Source organism: Sorghum bicolor, chromosome 8 (assembly GCF_000003195.3).
Source record: "Sorghum bicolor cultivar BTx623 chromosome 8, Sorghum_bicolor_NCBIv3, whole genome shotgun sequence".
Taxonomy (NCBI): Eukaryota; Viridiplantae; Streptophyta; class Magnoliopsida; order Poales; family Poaceae; genus Sorghum; species Sorghum bicolor.
Genome location: NC_012877.2, coordinates 4959889 through 4974767, shown reverse-complemented (window position 1 = coordinate 4974767; position 14879 = coordinate 4959889).

The following is a 14879-nucleotide window of genomic DNA, read 5'->3' as shown; positions in this document are numbered from 1 at the left end:
TTGATAAAGTAAATCAGAACATCGCATGACTTACTCCACAATACCGGTTCTGCCTGTCCTATCAACGGAGGGTGGACTATATAAGAATCAACGAAGCTGTCACTATCGCGAACTACCACACGACTCGGCCAATAGGATACATTTGCAGATAAATAACATCTAAGCACCACGCTCACATGTGATCTATCACCTAACTCCCTCGCGTCAAGAGCTAAGCGCTTTGCAAACTTATACATAAACTCATTATCAATTAGAACTATATCAAATATAGAACTAGAGCAAACTAAGAACATAATAACTAAAGACATAATGCAATTAGAACAAAGAATTAGAGAAAGATATGAATAATACCAATCTTTATTACCGAAGATCCGAATCCAGAGCGTAGTGCTCTACTTCTCTAATTGCTATCTAATCAACCTCTAAACTTGAAGGATTAGGGAGTAGCTAATTCTAATTCTCTGTGGGAGAGAAGCTCTAAACCCTAACTTTGATGGCTACCTCTGAATAATGATTTCTTCTCTCCTCCTCCAGGGGCCAGGGGGTCTGGTTTTATAGTCCCCTCAAGTGAACGTGAGCCATTGGATCAAATCGACATAGATTGTATGGTTTAGATTGATCCTTTAGGTCGGTGGAGTCTTGCCCCGAAGCAGAGTCCTGATTGGACTCCTACCCTGGGCGGGCGCCCAAGGGGGGTGGGCGGGCGCCCTGCCCCCGAGCCCGAATCGCTTCCCGTTCGTTCCCGTGGCTTCTGGATCCTTCTAGATTGAGGAAAATTGCGCGGCACGTAATTATCTCGTTGTAAACATGACATGTGGGCCTTCTCTCCATATTTTCTGATAAACCCCTGCAGAAATAGATAAACACCAAAACTCGTGGAATTCTGTCAGATAAAACCCTAATTCTAGATGTTTGTTTCATATTGATCCTTTTTCATGTTTATTTGATTATTAATTTTAGTACTTAAGGACCGTCAACAAACTCCCCCAAGCTTACCCTTTGCTCGTCCCTGAGCAAACAGCTAAACTCAGATGGATCAGGAGTTGCTTCGATGTTTTCTTTCCTGACAGGCACACATGCTTTTACATAAAAATTCTTCCAGATTAAAGTGAAGTGTTATGAAGTTTAGTACCTGCACTTAAATCTTAAGTAATCAAAAGACAAAATAGTTAAGTCAAGCACTATCCCTCTTGTCTATACTTCACCTTTGTTCTAGAGTTTTTTCATAAGTTTTCAAAATAAAACTCAGAGTTCCCAGCAATGATTCTCTCAAGTCTCTCTATATGTGGTATTTATGGATCCTTACCATGATATCACTTACCTATAGCTAATGGAATATTTAAGTGGAGCTCATAGGAGTGGAAAACAGCTCATATGTTGTCTAATCGAGCCATGGATCCAAAGGAACTCAGCATATAATTAAATCAAGATGTACATGTGTGGAGTAAATGATAGTGATGATGAAAATGCATAAGTGATAATAAAACTTAGTTCTCATTGCTCCTTATATTGCTATCTCTCCTCCTCTTTGATCTTTGCCTTGGGAGAACATGGGCTATCTTTTTCTTTTCTTTTCTTTTTTCAGGTGGGTAGTAGATACCCCTAATTCTACTGTCAGACACTTGTCTATTTTTTCCGCTCAAGTGGGCATCTTTGTACCCCTAATTCTACTTCGGACACTTGTCCATTTTTACCTCTCGTCTCACTCTTTTTCTTTTTTTTTTCCGAGGTTCCGGGCACTTGCCCCTTTTTATTTCCTCGCATATTTTTGCATAACCCATGCCTCTTCTGCATTGAATCTTTTTAGAGAGAGAGAATAACAATACTTGGGACAGTGAGTGATAATATTTTTTTTATAATTTTAATGATCGGTGATGGAATGGTGTAGTAGATGTGTGCAAGTGAATATCTTAATTTAACCACATGAAAAGCTCCTAAGGGTCAACACAGCTCGATCAAACTCAATGTAAATATAGTAAATGATGTTATAGCAAATATGGCTGTGGTAGGTAGTTTTGTTATGCTAGGAACTCATCATGTGATTTGTAAGTTTTTAAAATAAATCTCTAGAATTTAGTGTAGTAGGAACAAGATAAACAGTAGCTCAACTTTACATCATGCCTTTCTCTAGACTTTAGTTTTATGCTTCCCAAAGATAGTAATTTCAGTTTTAGTAATTTCTGGAAGAACTCTGATATAAAAGCTAGGTACTTGTAAGTAAGCAAACAGAGCAACTGTTCATCATTTCCATCATGCATATTTTTGGTCTTTTTATTTTTTTCTAGAGATTAAACTTAGCAGAAAAATAAAGCACACTTATCTACATACTTTTTTATTTTGTTTTCATGTTTATAGAATGCAGTAAATTAAAGCAAGAAATTATTTATTTGGTTTTCTAAGTTTTTTCCTTTTAAGATAAATTAAATACTAAGACAGAATAGAATAAATAAGAAGAGCAAATAAAAACTTATTTGATAAATTTGGGAGGAACTCCCCCAAGCTGGATGTTGACGTCGGTCTTACCCGATGTTCCAGAACCGCATCATGGTTGTGATGTTGTCGTTCATTGTTGTTGTATCTTGTCTCAGCTCTTCTACTGCAGCGGCATGGTCCTGGTTCCATTTTTGTTGCTCTTCCAGAAGTCTTCCATGTTCTGCTTGCGTGTTCTGGATGTCGAGGAGGGTGTTGTCGGTACGAGTGAAGAAAGCACCGGCCTCTTGGTAGTAGTCATTCGTGAAAGCGTAGGAGGCATCGGAGTATCGTCCTGCATCAAATTGGGGCGGAGATCTGGATCCTGAAGCTCCATATGGATCAGTGGAGTACCTGCCCGTATGAAAAGGCGGGTTTGTCCACTTGTGATCTTGGCTCTCCGGCCATGTCTCCTCTGTTGGCTCTTGTGGTTGCGCATGACGAACCCATGGGTCTCGAAGGACTCGAGGGTTGTAATCGCAATAATGCAGGTGCGCTGCTTCTTCTGGTCCAGGGTCAGCTCCATACCAAGTGCGTTCTCGGTGAGTGGTTATCCTTTCAGATGCCACTCGCTGTGGAGTTCTCTGGTTCACTGGTGTTGCTGCAATCTCAATCAAAAAGTTTTGTACAGCGTAGAGGCCAAGGTTCGGGTTAGGTAACCGAATCTTGCCTTTATCATCATATAGCATATACATTATATTCCCCTCTTTCTTTAACATCCGAGCTTGTCTAAATGTGTCATAGCCATGATAAATTCTTAATTCTTCTATGAAGTCCAACGATGAGTTTTCTAGTAAGTGAAGATTAGTGGCTAGACGAGTGATAAGTGAAGTACATTCTACTGGTCCCTGCAGACTAGGTATACTAAGCCAATGTAAAACTAATAGTGTAACAGGTGAAGTGGGTACTTTACTAATAGCAGCATATAAAAGTTGTAAATCTCCTACTCTTACTTTTCTAATATCGTCACGATAGAAAAGATTGTACCCAAGCCATTTGTGAAACATCCTAAGAGTGGGGTGTTCCATGTCACTGGTTCGGGCTTGACTGTAAAAATTATCTCTAGATATTTCTCTCCAAAACTGGTGTCTCTCAAAATTGGGTAAATCGGAGTCAATGTTCAGGATGCATCTTGAAGAGAAACCAAGATGGTCGCTCAGCTCTCTCCAAGATAACATAATTTCCTGTTTGAACATCCGAAAAACAATTCCCCCCTCATAGTATTGTAAAGTGCAAAGAAATTCGAGGGTGAGAAGACGAGAACCCAGCTCAGTTATATTCCAAAAATTTGTCCAACCCATCATTTGAAAAATTAAGTCGAATTCAGTGTCCATACCTGTTTCTTGTAGTAGGATTGGATCGAGAGTAGGGGTATGAATGAAATCTTTATTCTTCAATTGCTGATATACTTCCTTCTCTCTTCGGATCTTCAGTCCAAGGTCTCCTATCTTGAGAAGGACCTTAACTTGCTGACCTGATGAAGATGATGGAGCTTGTGTGGGTGTCGGGTCGACGCTCATCTCTGATGGCTGTGAGGAGTGTCGGGATTAACTCCTTGTACCAAGGTTCTTGAGAGCCTTCCCTGCATTTTTCACCTTCTTAAACATCCTGCAAACAAAAGTTGGCAAAAACACAACTAGTAGAAAATGTGAGAGAAAATGTTAGTGGTCAGTTGTCCGGAGTGTCAGTAGTCCAGGGGTTAATCGTTCAAGACAAGTTTCTATTTTGGTAGAGCCTCCCCCTAAACAACTTTTACTTCCGCTTAGACAACGGGATCACTACTTGCTAGGTGACAATCACTCTCTCAAAATAACTCCAACCTTCCCTTCCACTCTCCTCTTTCTTCACTACAAGAACTCCTTCTCGGGAAACTGAAACTTGTGTGGTTTTCTGGAGTGTTTGTGTGAAGAGAAGGGGAGCTGGAGGTGGCCTTTTATAGGAGGAAGAGGGGACAGGGCGGGCGCCCTTGGTAGGTGGGCGGGCGCCCACTTGTGATGCCCATCCTGGGTGTGCCTCCTCCACTTGCTTCCTTGCTTTGATCTCACGCAGAATAATATTGTGTTGGTGGTGGTTGGACGGTGGAAAGATGTCAGGTGAGTAGAAACATATTGGTGGATGAAATTATGTGATGGGATGTATGTGAGGTGAAGTGTATGACATGTGGGACCCAAGGAGTGTGGGTCATGCTTCTAGAAGATCAATATAAATAAATATAATGCAGGAAAAATCTATGAGAATTGAAACTTAATTAAAATGATAATGGGAAATATTTTTGTGCCTCCACAATAATTAATAAATATGGGTTGTTACACACCACGAATATTATTTATATGGGGCTTTTTGATTATTATAATTATGCTATGAAAAAAATGTGACTAATGCAAGAATTAATTATGCAAGAATTTAAATATGAGAAAATTAATAATGCGGATAAATACCGATTTACCTCCCGGTGAGGGTTTGGGATTTTTAGGTCCCCCAAGCTGGACCTCCAAATCTTTTAATCTTCTGAGTTACCTTCCTCCGGAGATGGTGTCTCCAGTGGTTCTTCATGAACTTCCTTCACTGTAGAGTCTCTCTCTGGTCTGGGTTTGAATGTGAAGTGTTCTTCTTGACCGTTTATGTTGAACTTGATTTCTCCTTTTCCGACATCAATGTGGGCATTGGCAGTGCTCAGAAATGGCCTTCCAAGGATGATGGACACTTTTGAGTCAGGACTCATGTCCAGTACTACGAAGTCTACTGGCACCAGGAAATCACTGATCTTGACTGGAATGTTCTCGGCGATGCCCAACGGGTGTCGAACCGATTGATCCGCTAGTTGTAGGCACATTGTTGTTGGTTCTAAGGTTGCATGCTCAAGCTTTTTGTAGACTGATGCTGGCATCACACTGACACTTGCTCCGAGATCACAAAGTGCATTATTGAAGTGTTGGTTTCCGATCGAGCAATCAATAGTAGGGCATCCTGGATCTTTCTTCTTCTTTGGTGGTTTGTTGAGGATGGCCGCACTACATTCTTCTGTCAGCTTGATAACCTCAGTGGTGGGCAGTGGTCTCTTCTTGTTAAGAATATGTCTGATGTACTTTGCATATGTAGGTACCTGTATGGCATCGAGAAGAGGTATGTTGACATATAATTTCTGAATGACCTCTACAAACTTACCAAACTGCTCATCCGACTGCAGTCCTCTGTTTCTTCTGGGAAATGGCAAATAGTTGGTGTCGTAAAAATCTTTTCTCATTTCTCCAGTTCTTGGTGGTTCTAGCAGATCTTCTGCTTCAACTGGGCTTTCTTCTTCTATCACTGCTGGTTGCACTGGTGCTGATGTTCTTTGTTTCTCTTTTGGGTATGGTGGATCTCTGGTAGCTTTGCCTCCTCTAGTAGTTATATTCTTTACCTGCTTAAAGTTAGTAGCAACAAGCAGTGCAGCAGCTATCTTTATTAATTTAAGCTCTACCCTTTTATTAAGAGTGTTTTGCTCATCAAAGGCAGTTAGTAGAAAATCCATTTTATTGTGTATATCTTTTAGAGATGATTCATTTGTATCTAGCCTTTGTTTAACTTCATCATTAATTTTGGTTTGTTGAGCAATTATCTCTTTTAATGAAAGTTGCTTGACAGTATTACCTGAATTCATACCTTTGCTATTGGGTTGACTCAAAGTTGGTTGATATTTGTATGCTGTCTCAATGGCCCTTTGATCTTCTTTGAACTTGGCCCTCTGGTCAATCCAATGGAGCAAATTTTCCATCTTAGTTGATAATGCATTTACTTCTTCTGGTATTTCTTCAGTTTGATGACATTGTTGAGCTTTATCTTGGAACCAGCTTTGATTTTCTGCTATCTTATCCAAAAGTATCTCTGCTTTTCCAGTTGTAAGCTCCAAGAATGATCCTTTAGCAGATGCATCTAGGCACTCACGAGCCTTTTGGGTTAATCCATGGTAGAAGGTCTGCATAAGTAACCATGTGGCCATTCCATGGTGAGGACAATCTGATATGTATCCTTGAAAATGCTCCCATGCTTCTGAAATGGCTTCTGTCTTCTGCTGTTGGAAACTGACAATATTTCCTCTTAAGGCAGTTGTTTTGCCTATAGGGAAAAACTTTGATAGAAAGGCATCTGACAAGTTCGTCCAGTTGTTGATGTTATCTTGATGAGTGTAGAACCACTTCCTCGCTTTTCCTTCTAGTGAGAATGGAAAAAGGCGAAGCAGTATGACGTCTTTGTCAACTCCATTGATGTGGATTGTGCTTCCAATCTCTAAGAAATTCTGCAAGCGTGCACTGGCATCTTCTTGTGCCTTTCCACTGAATTGTGTAGCTTGTACCAAATTGATGAGGCTTGACTTGAGCTCAAACTGTAAGTGCAATCAAGCCTATTGTGGGTTTTGGCGTTGATGACCATCGAATTAGGGAACTAATGAGATTTGCTGAGATGACAAGCAGGGAATATAGCAAAGAGGTTGTTGAATACCATGGAGGATCCCCCATTTCTAAAGGATGGTTTTCCTAGCTCCAAAGGAGGTTTAATTCATTTTCGGTTTGAATTTGAGTATAGGAAAAGCCGTACTATAAAGAGGGACTCCAAGGTTGTGGATCAAATTGTGAACCAAAGGCTCAAAAGCTCATCAACATCCTCAGACCCAAGCCTAGCCAGCATATCTTTCTCTCTACACTTTGGTGTTTTCACGCTGGTTCAGGCAAGGGCGGCACTGCCGCCCTACCCTGTGACAGTTGGAGAGCTGGGTATAAATACCCTTTCAGACCGTCTCAAACGGTAACCTGCTCATCTTCCTCGCTCCCAACCGTTGCAAACTGACCAGAGCTCACTTCTCTCTCCCTCCATTGTTGCTCCTCAAGCCCCCAAGCCAATCCTTGATTCCAACCATCAAAACTTGAGGGAAAAGGCAGCAAACTTCGATTGGAGAGCAGATCCATTGATTCCCAGCGTCAAAAAGAGCTTTTGGTTCACGTTTGGCCGGCAGCCTTGAGTTTGTTACTCTTGGAGCTTGCTCCTAGCCGGCTAGGCGTCGCCCTAGAGCTTGCCAACTTGTGTGGCAGCCAAGGGAAGGTTTGTAAGGTTACCCTTGCAGCTAATACATTCTTCACTCTTTGCAAGGGGTAAAATCCTTGCTTTGAGAACGAGGAGAAGGTAAGCTTGTGTGGCTAAGCCGGTCCTAGTGTGGGCGCCTCAACAACGTGGAGTAGGCCAAGCCTTGTTGTGGCAACAGCTGAACCACGGTAAAAATCGTGTGTCTTGTGTGCTTTCACTTGTGTATGAGTTTGTGTTAGGATTTGAGGCCGATCTACTTGGTGGGGAGGCTCCAGCACATTCTAGCCACATACCTGTGCTCTAACATCTTGCAGGAAGCTTGGAAATTTAGTCGATCTAAATTTCCCTGGGTAAAGTTTGAATCAATTCAGTTAAGCTTCTGTCTGTTTTTCTGTTGAGGCCGGCAGTGCCGCCCTGGGAGGGCCTCACTGCCGCCCTTGCCTGTGTGACTGATAAACTTTGTTGAAAAAGTTTGAACAGGCCTATTCACCCCCCCTCTAGGCCACTTCCTGTACGTCCAGAGATTCTACAAGTGGTATCGGAGCTAAGTTGCTTCGTATACGCTTCACCGCGTGAAGTATGGAAGTTGCGGGAAGCTCGGGGGCGAAGGATAAGTCCATTCCAGCTGCACAAGCTGAGGATGTACTGGTTGAGAGTGATAGCAGTGAGCTATCAGTCTCAACAGCCAGCAACTCCACCCTCAAGCCTGATGGTGGTATGACTACCGATCCCGAGAGAAGGCAAAGAAGGCAAGCAAGAAGAGAAGCTAAAGCAAAAAGAAAAGAAGATGAGAAGCTAGCTGCCAAGAAGAAGAGAAAAGAAGAAAGAAAAGCCAAAAGAGAAGAGCGAGCCAAAAGAAGGGCAGCAAAGAAAGAAGAAGAGAAGAAGAAAGAAAAGGAGGTGTATGATGCATCATCAAGTGAGCTATCATCTAGTACGGATGATGGTGATGATGATGAATCATATAACCGCTCCAAGAAGGACAAGAAGGGCAAATCAACAAAGGAGGACAACAGCAACAAAAAGAAATACTCCGCTGTATCCTTTAACTATTCTTATTTGTCTAACCGAGACAAGAAGTGTCTTGTCAACGTGCCCGCTGGCAAGTTGCCTCATTTCGATGGGACCGACTTTGCTAAGTGGAAGCATTTGATGAGTCGCTATCTTGGAGCTCTTCACCCCGGTCTTTGGGATGTTGTTTGTGATGGATTTCAGGAACCTGCAGATCCAGAGAATCCAACAAATGAAGAAATGATTGCTGTCCACTTCAATAATCAAGCCACAAGCATTCTCCTTAGTGCTCTCAATGGAAATGAGTACAACCGGGTGATGAATGTGAATGTGGCCAAGCAAATTTGGGATACTTTGGTTTTAGCTCATGAAGGTGTTGACAAAGTGAGGAAGGCCAAAATTGATTTGATGATGGCCAAGCTCAATAGGTTTGTGATTGTTGGTGATGAAGGGCCACAAGAGATGTTTGATAGGTTGATGGTGCTAGTCGGAAAAATTAGAGGCTATGGTGGTGACCTTGATGACCATAAAGTTGTGAAAGTAATGTTGGAAGCATACTCACCAAGGAATGAGACCGTGGTCACTCTCATTAGAGACAAGAAGAATTTCGAGCACTTCACCCCAAGTGATGTGCTTGGAAGATTGTTGACATTTGACATGCAAAGAGAAGAGGCTAATGAGAGAAGAAAGCTTGGCGAGCTGCAAGCCAAGTTAGAAGGCATGAAGGTCAATGATATAGCACTCAAGGCAAAGCAATCAAACAAGCAAGGTGACTGCAGCAAATCCAAGAGTAGCAAGCAAGTATCAACAAGTCAGCCCAAGAAAGCAAAGCAAGTTCAAGAATGTGATCCATCTTCATCCTCTAGTGATAGTGATGGTGATGATGGTGATTATGAGAAGATAGATGATATTGCCCTCTTCATAAGCAAGCATAGACGGGGGCTGAAGCAACATGGTTTCAAGTTCACTCCAAGGAAGTTCCAAAACAAGAAGAAGAGATTGTGCTTTAACTGTGGCAGCACCGAGCATCTTGTTGCAGAATGTCCAGAGGCAAAGAAAAAGAAGGAACAAAGGCATGACAACAAGAGAAATTACAAGAGGGTTGGAGAAGCACATATCGGGCATGAATGGGACTCAACTCAAGAGACCTCAAGTGGAGATGAGAAGGTGGCTACCATGGCTATCCTTAAGTCAACATCTTCACCAAGGCTCTTCGACAACATGACCGATGATGAGCAAGATGGCAGCCCCCACATTTGTCTTATGGCAAAGGGTGGGAAGGTACAAATCAAATCCAAATCTTCTCCAATCCCCAAAGAAATCTCTAGTAGTGAACTAAGTGACTCCTCTAGTGATGATGACTCTAGTGATGATGAATTTAATGAAATGACTAAAAAGTGTGATCATAAAACTAAAGTCTACATCTCTAGGCTAATGAAGGAAGTACTAGATCTCAATAATGAAATTGATTTAAGAAATGATGACATCAAGGAGCAAGCTAAGAAAAATCTGGCTCAAATTAAAGAAATTGACTCCTTGGAGAGTGAGGTGGCTGCACTAAAGAAAAGTATAAAGAAAGAAAAAGAAAGCCACACTCTCACAAAGAAGGAAGTAGATGCACTCAAGCAAAAGTATTATGGCTTAGATGAAAAGCATAAAGGTCTTGAGCAACAATACAATCTTCTTTGGGAGAGTACCTCACAGTCCTCTAAGTCAAATGAGACTAGTACTCCCTCCATTAGTGAAAGTTGTGGAAAATGCAATAATCTTGACTTAAACATGTATTCCACAAATCTTGCAAACATGGAGGCTATGAAAAAGGAGATCACGAGGCTCACACATCTGTTGAACACCAAGTGTGAGAACAAACCACAAGGTAAAGAAGTTCAGCAAAATAGGCCAAACTACAAGGATGGGAGAAATCCCAAAGTCAAGGATGGACTTGGCCACACAAAAGGAGGAAAGACCAATGGAAGAGACCTGGTGAATGGCATTGAGTGTGTTAAATTCATGAGCAAAGGCAAGGTTGGTGTAGAGCAGCCTGCACAGAAGGGGGTACAAAAGCAGTCCCGAGCCCACTGGCCAGCCAAGGGCGGCAGTGAGGCCCTGAAGGGCGGCAGTGCCGCCCTCCCTAGACAAGGGAAGGCTACCAACCTCAAACCTGAGCTTGTGAAAGCACAAAAGAAGGTATGCCAGCCTCAGGGGGAGTCCCAGCAACCCAGAAAGCAGAACAGGGGGACTCCAAGGAAAAGTTTCTATCAACCAAAGGCAAAGACACAAAGCCCAATTGTGAATACTTCCTTTGTATTGAAAAATAACAGCAAAGGGGAAGTGATTGCCAAATATGTTGGCAAGGGCAGAAATGTGTATCTTAACACTTCCATTTGGGTTCCTAAAATTTTTGTGACTAACATGCAAGGCCCCAAGAAAGATTGGGGACCTAAACCAAGGAACTAAACTTGTTTTGCAGGCATACTCCTCCGGTGGGTCAAGTTGGGTGCTTGACAGCGGCTGTACAAATCATATGACCGGAGAGAAGAGTATGTTCTCAACGTATTCCCCAACTACAAATTCAAAAGAATCTATCATATTTGGTGATAACTCCAAGGGGGAAGTTGTCGGTCTTGGTAAGGTTGCTATCACAACAAATTCTTCCATTTCAAATGTCTTGCATGTGGATCCGTTGGGATACAACTTGTTATCAGTTTCACAATTGTGTGAGGCTGGTTACAATTGTCTCTTTACGGAGAAAGGTGTGGAAGTCTTTAAGAGGGAGGATTCCTCTATTGTCTTTACGGGTCGCTTGAAGGGCAAGCTTTACCTAGTTGATTTCAACAAAGGTAAGGCCAAGCTTGAGACTTGTTTAATGGCAAAATCTAGCATGGGCTAGTTATGGCATCGCCGTCTAGCACATGTTGGCATGAGGAACTTGGCCAAACTCCAAAAGGACAACCACATCATTGGACTAACAAATGTTGAATTTGAGAAAGACAGGATATGTGGTGCTTGCCAAGCCGGGAAACAAGTAGGTGTACCACACCCACCAAAGAGTATCATGACGACCACTCAACCATTGGAGTTGATACATATGGACCTCTTTGGACCAGTCGCCTACCTAAGCATCGGGGGTAACAAATATGGATTAGTTATTGTTGATGATTATTCTCGCTTCACTTGGGTATTCTTTGTCTTTGAGAAATCTCAGGTACAAGAGAAAGTAAAGATCTTTGTGAGAAGAGCACAAAGAGAGTTTGGGCTGCCCATCAAGAAAATAAGAAGCGATAATGGCAACGAGTTCAAAAACACCCAAGTTGAGGAATTTCTTGATGATGAAGGCATCAAGCATGAGTTTTCAACTCCATACACCCCGCAGCAAAATGGTGTAGTAGAGAGGAAGAATAGAACACTCATTGACATAGCAAGAACAATGCTTGATGAGTATAAGACTTCGGACCTATTTTGGTGCGAAGCAGTCAACATCGCTTGCCATGCAATCAACCGCCTCTACCTACACAAGAAACTCAAGAAGACTTCATATGAGCTGCTAACCGGTAACAAACCAAAGGTGTCATACTTTAGAGTGTTTGGGTGCAAGTGTTTCATACTCAATAAAAGGCCCAAAACCTCTAAGTTTGCACCAAAAATTGATGAAGGGATTCTTCTTGGTTATGGATCAAATGAGCATGCCTACCGTATCTACAACAAAACCTCTGGTAGAGTTGAAGTTGCGGTAGATGTCTCATTTGATGAGTCTAACGGCTCTCAAGTAGAGCATATTGATGAAAGTGTTGCAGGAAAGGAGGATCCACCATGTGAGGCAATCAAGCAATTGGCTCTTGGTGACATAAGGCCACAAGAAGGAAAAGCCACTGCTCAGGAGGATCCCCAAGATGCTGCTGACAAGTCTTCCGCTGATGCACTCGATGCAAATGTGTCAGCCACACCTACTGCTCAGCAACAGGGCGGCAGTGAGGCTGTCCAGGGCGGCAGTGCCGCCCCTCCCTCAGCAGCAGCAACCTCCTCAACACCTCAAGGGCTGGATCTTGCACCAGTCTTTGAACTTGAAGCTGATAAAGAGTTAGATGAAGAACAAGACAGTGTTGAGCATCCAAGATTACGCCAAACAATTCAAAGAGATCATCCTGCCGACAACATCCTTGGAAGTCTTCGAAAGGGAGTGTTGACACGTTCACATTTAGCAAGTTTCTGTCAACATTTCTCTTTTGTGTCTTCCATTGAACCAGATAAGGTAGAGAAGGCGTTGGCGGATGAGGACTGGGTCTTGGCCATGCAAGAAGAGCTCAACAACTTCGAGAGAAACCAAGTGTGGACTCTCGTTGAAAGGCCCAATACCAATGTGATTGGCACCAAATGGGTCTTTCGCAACAAGCAAGATGAGAACGGCGTGGTGACAAGGAACAAGGCAAGATTGGTGGCTCAAGGTTACACTCAAGTAGAGGGCTTGGACTTTGAAGAGACCTTTGCACCGGTGGCAAGGCTTGAAGCAATTCGAATGCTTTTAGCCTTTGCTGCCCATCACGACTTCAAGCTGTTCCAAATGGATGTCAAGAGTGCATTCCTCAACGGCCCTATACAAGAGTTGGTGTATGTTGAGCAGCCACCAGGTTTTGAAGATCCCAAGTTTCCAAACCATGTCTATAAACTCCAAAAGGCGCTCTATGGGCTTAAGCAAGCACCAAGAGCATGGTATGAATGCCTTAAGGATTTCTTGCTTTAGAAAGGCTTTGAAATAGGCAAAGCTGATTCTACTCTTTTCACTCGTAAAATTAGTAATGATATATTTGTGTGCCAAATATATGTCGATGACATAATATTTGGTAGTACTAATCAAGTGTTTTGCGAGGAATTTAGTACGGTCATGACCAAGAGATTTGAGATGTCCATGATGGGTGAGCTGAAGTACTTCCTCGGGTTTCAAATCAAGCAATTGAAGGAAGGGACCTTCATAAGTCAAACCAAGTACACCCTTGATATGCTGAAGAAGTTTGACATGGAGAAAGCGAAGCCTATCAATACTCCCATGCCAACTAATGGACATCTTGATCTTGATGATAAAGGGAAGGCCGTGGACATCAAGGTATACCGCTCCATGATCGGCTCTTTACTTTATCTGTGCGCATCTAGGCCCGATATTATGCTTAGTGTGTGCATGTGTGCTAGATTTCAAGCTAATCCGAAAGAATGTCACTTAGTGGCTGTTAAGAGAATCTTGAGATATTTAGTACACACTCCTAACCTTGGCTTGTGGTATCCTAAGGGCTCCAAGTTCAATCTACTTGGCTATTCAGATTCTGATTATGCCGGTTGCAAAGTAGATAGAAAAAGCACTTCGGGGACATGTCAATTCCTTGGACGGTCCTTAGTGTCTTGGAGTTCTAAAAAGCAAAATTGTGTAGCCCTTTCCACAGCTGAGGCCGAGTATATTGCAGCCGGTGCATGCTGTGCTCAATTACTTTGGATGAGGCAAACCCTTCGTGATTTCGGATGTCAATTCACCAAAATCCCACTTTTGTGTGACAATGAAAGTGCCATAAAACTTGCAAACAACCCTGTAAGTCACTCAAGAACCAAGCACATAGACGTCCGACATCACTTCTTGAGAGACCACGAAGCCAAAGGAGATATCGAAATTTGCCATGTGAGCACCGAAAAGCAACTAGCCGATATCTTCACTAAGCCTCTAGACGAGACAAGGTTTTGTGCTTTGCGTAGTGAACTGAATATCTTGGATTCTCGTAACGTGGTTTGAACTCCAGCACGCACCTTGTTTGATTAACTAGTATGCATAGGAGAAAATACTTGAAAAGATTTAATTATGTCTTTCAAAACCTCTTAAAAATTTGTCTCAAATATCATGACTATAGTTTGATTGTTTCCTTGTGTCTAGTCATGGTGTTTAGGTTGTATATGTTCATATCTAAAGCAATAGAGAAAACTTAATTTCTCTTATATCCCTCTGCTGTCAAGGAGGGCGGCAGTGCCGCCCTAAGCGGTTCAGGCAAAATTGCCTTGGACTGGATCTCACGGGCCCACTTTTTCTTTCCTTCTCTAGTCGTGCCCGTGATCTCTCTCCCCTCTCCTCCTCATTGCGCCGCCTCTCTCTCTCTCTCTCCCTCACGCAAGGCGCCAGGGAACTTCTCCCCTTCGACCACCTCTCTGCCGTGAGGAAGAAGGAGAAAAGGGAAGGCCTCCTTGGTCTTCTCCAGTGGTGCATTGGGTGTGCTGCTCCCTCTCCAAGGAGGGGCATTCTTCTCTCATCCTCTCAATCCAAGGAAGCAAAGCAAGGTGAAACCCTAATCTATCCCGATCTATGCAATGTC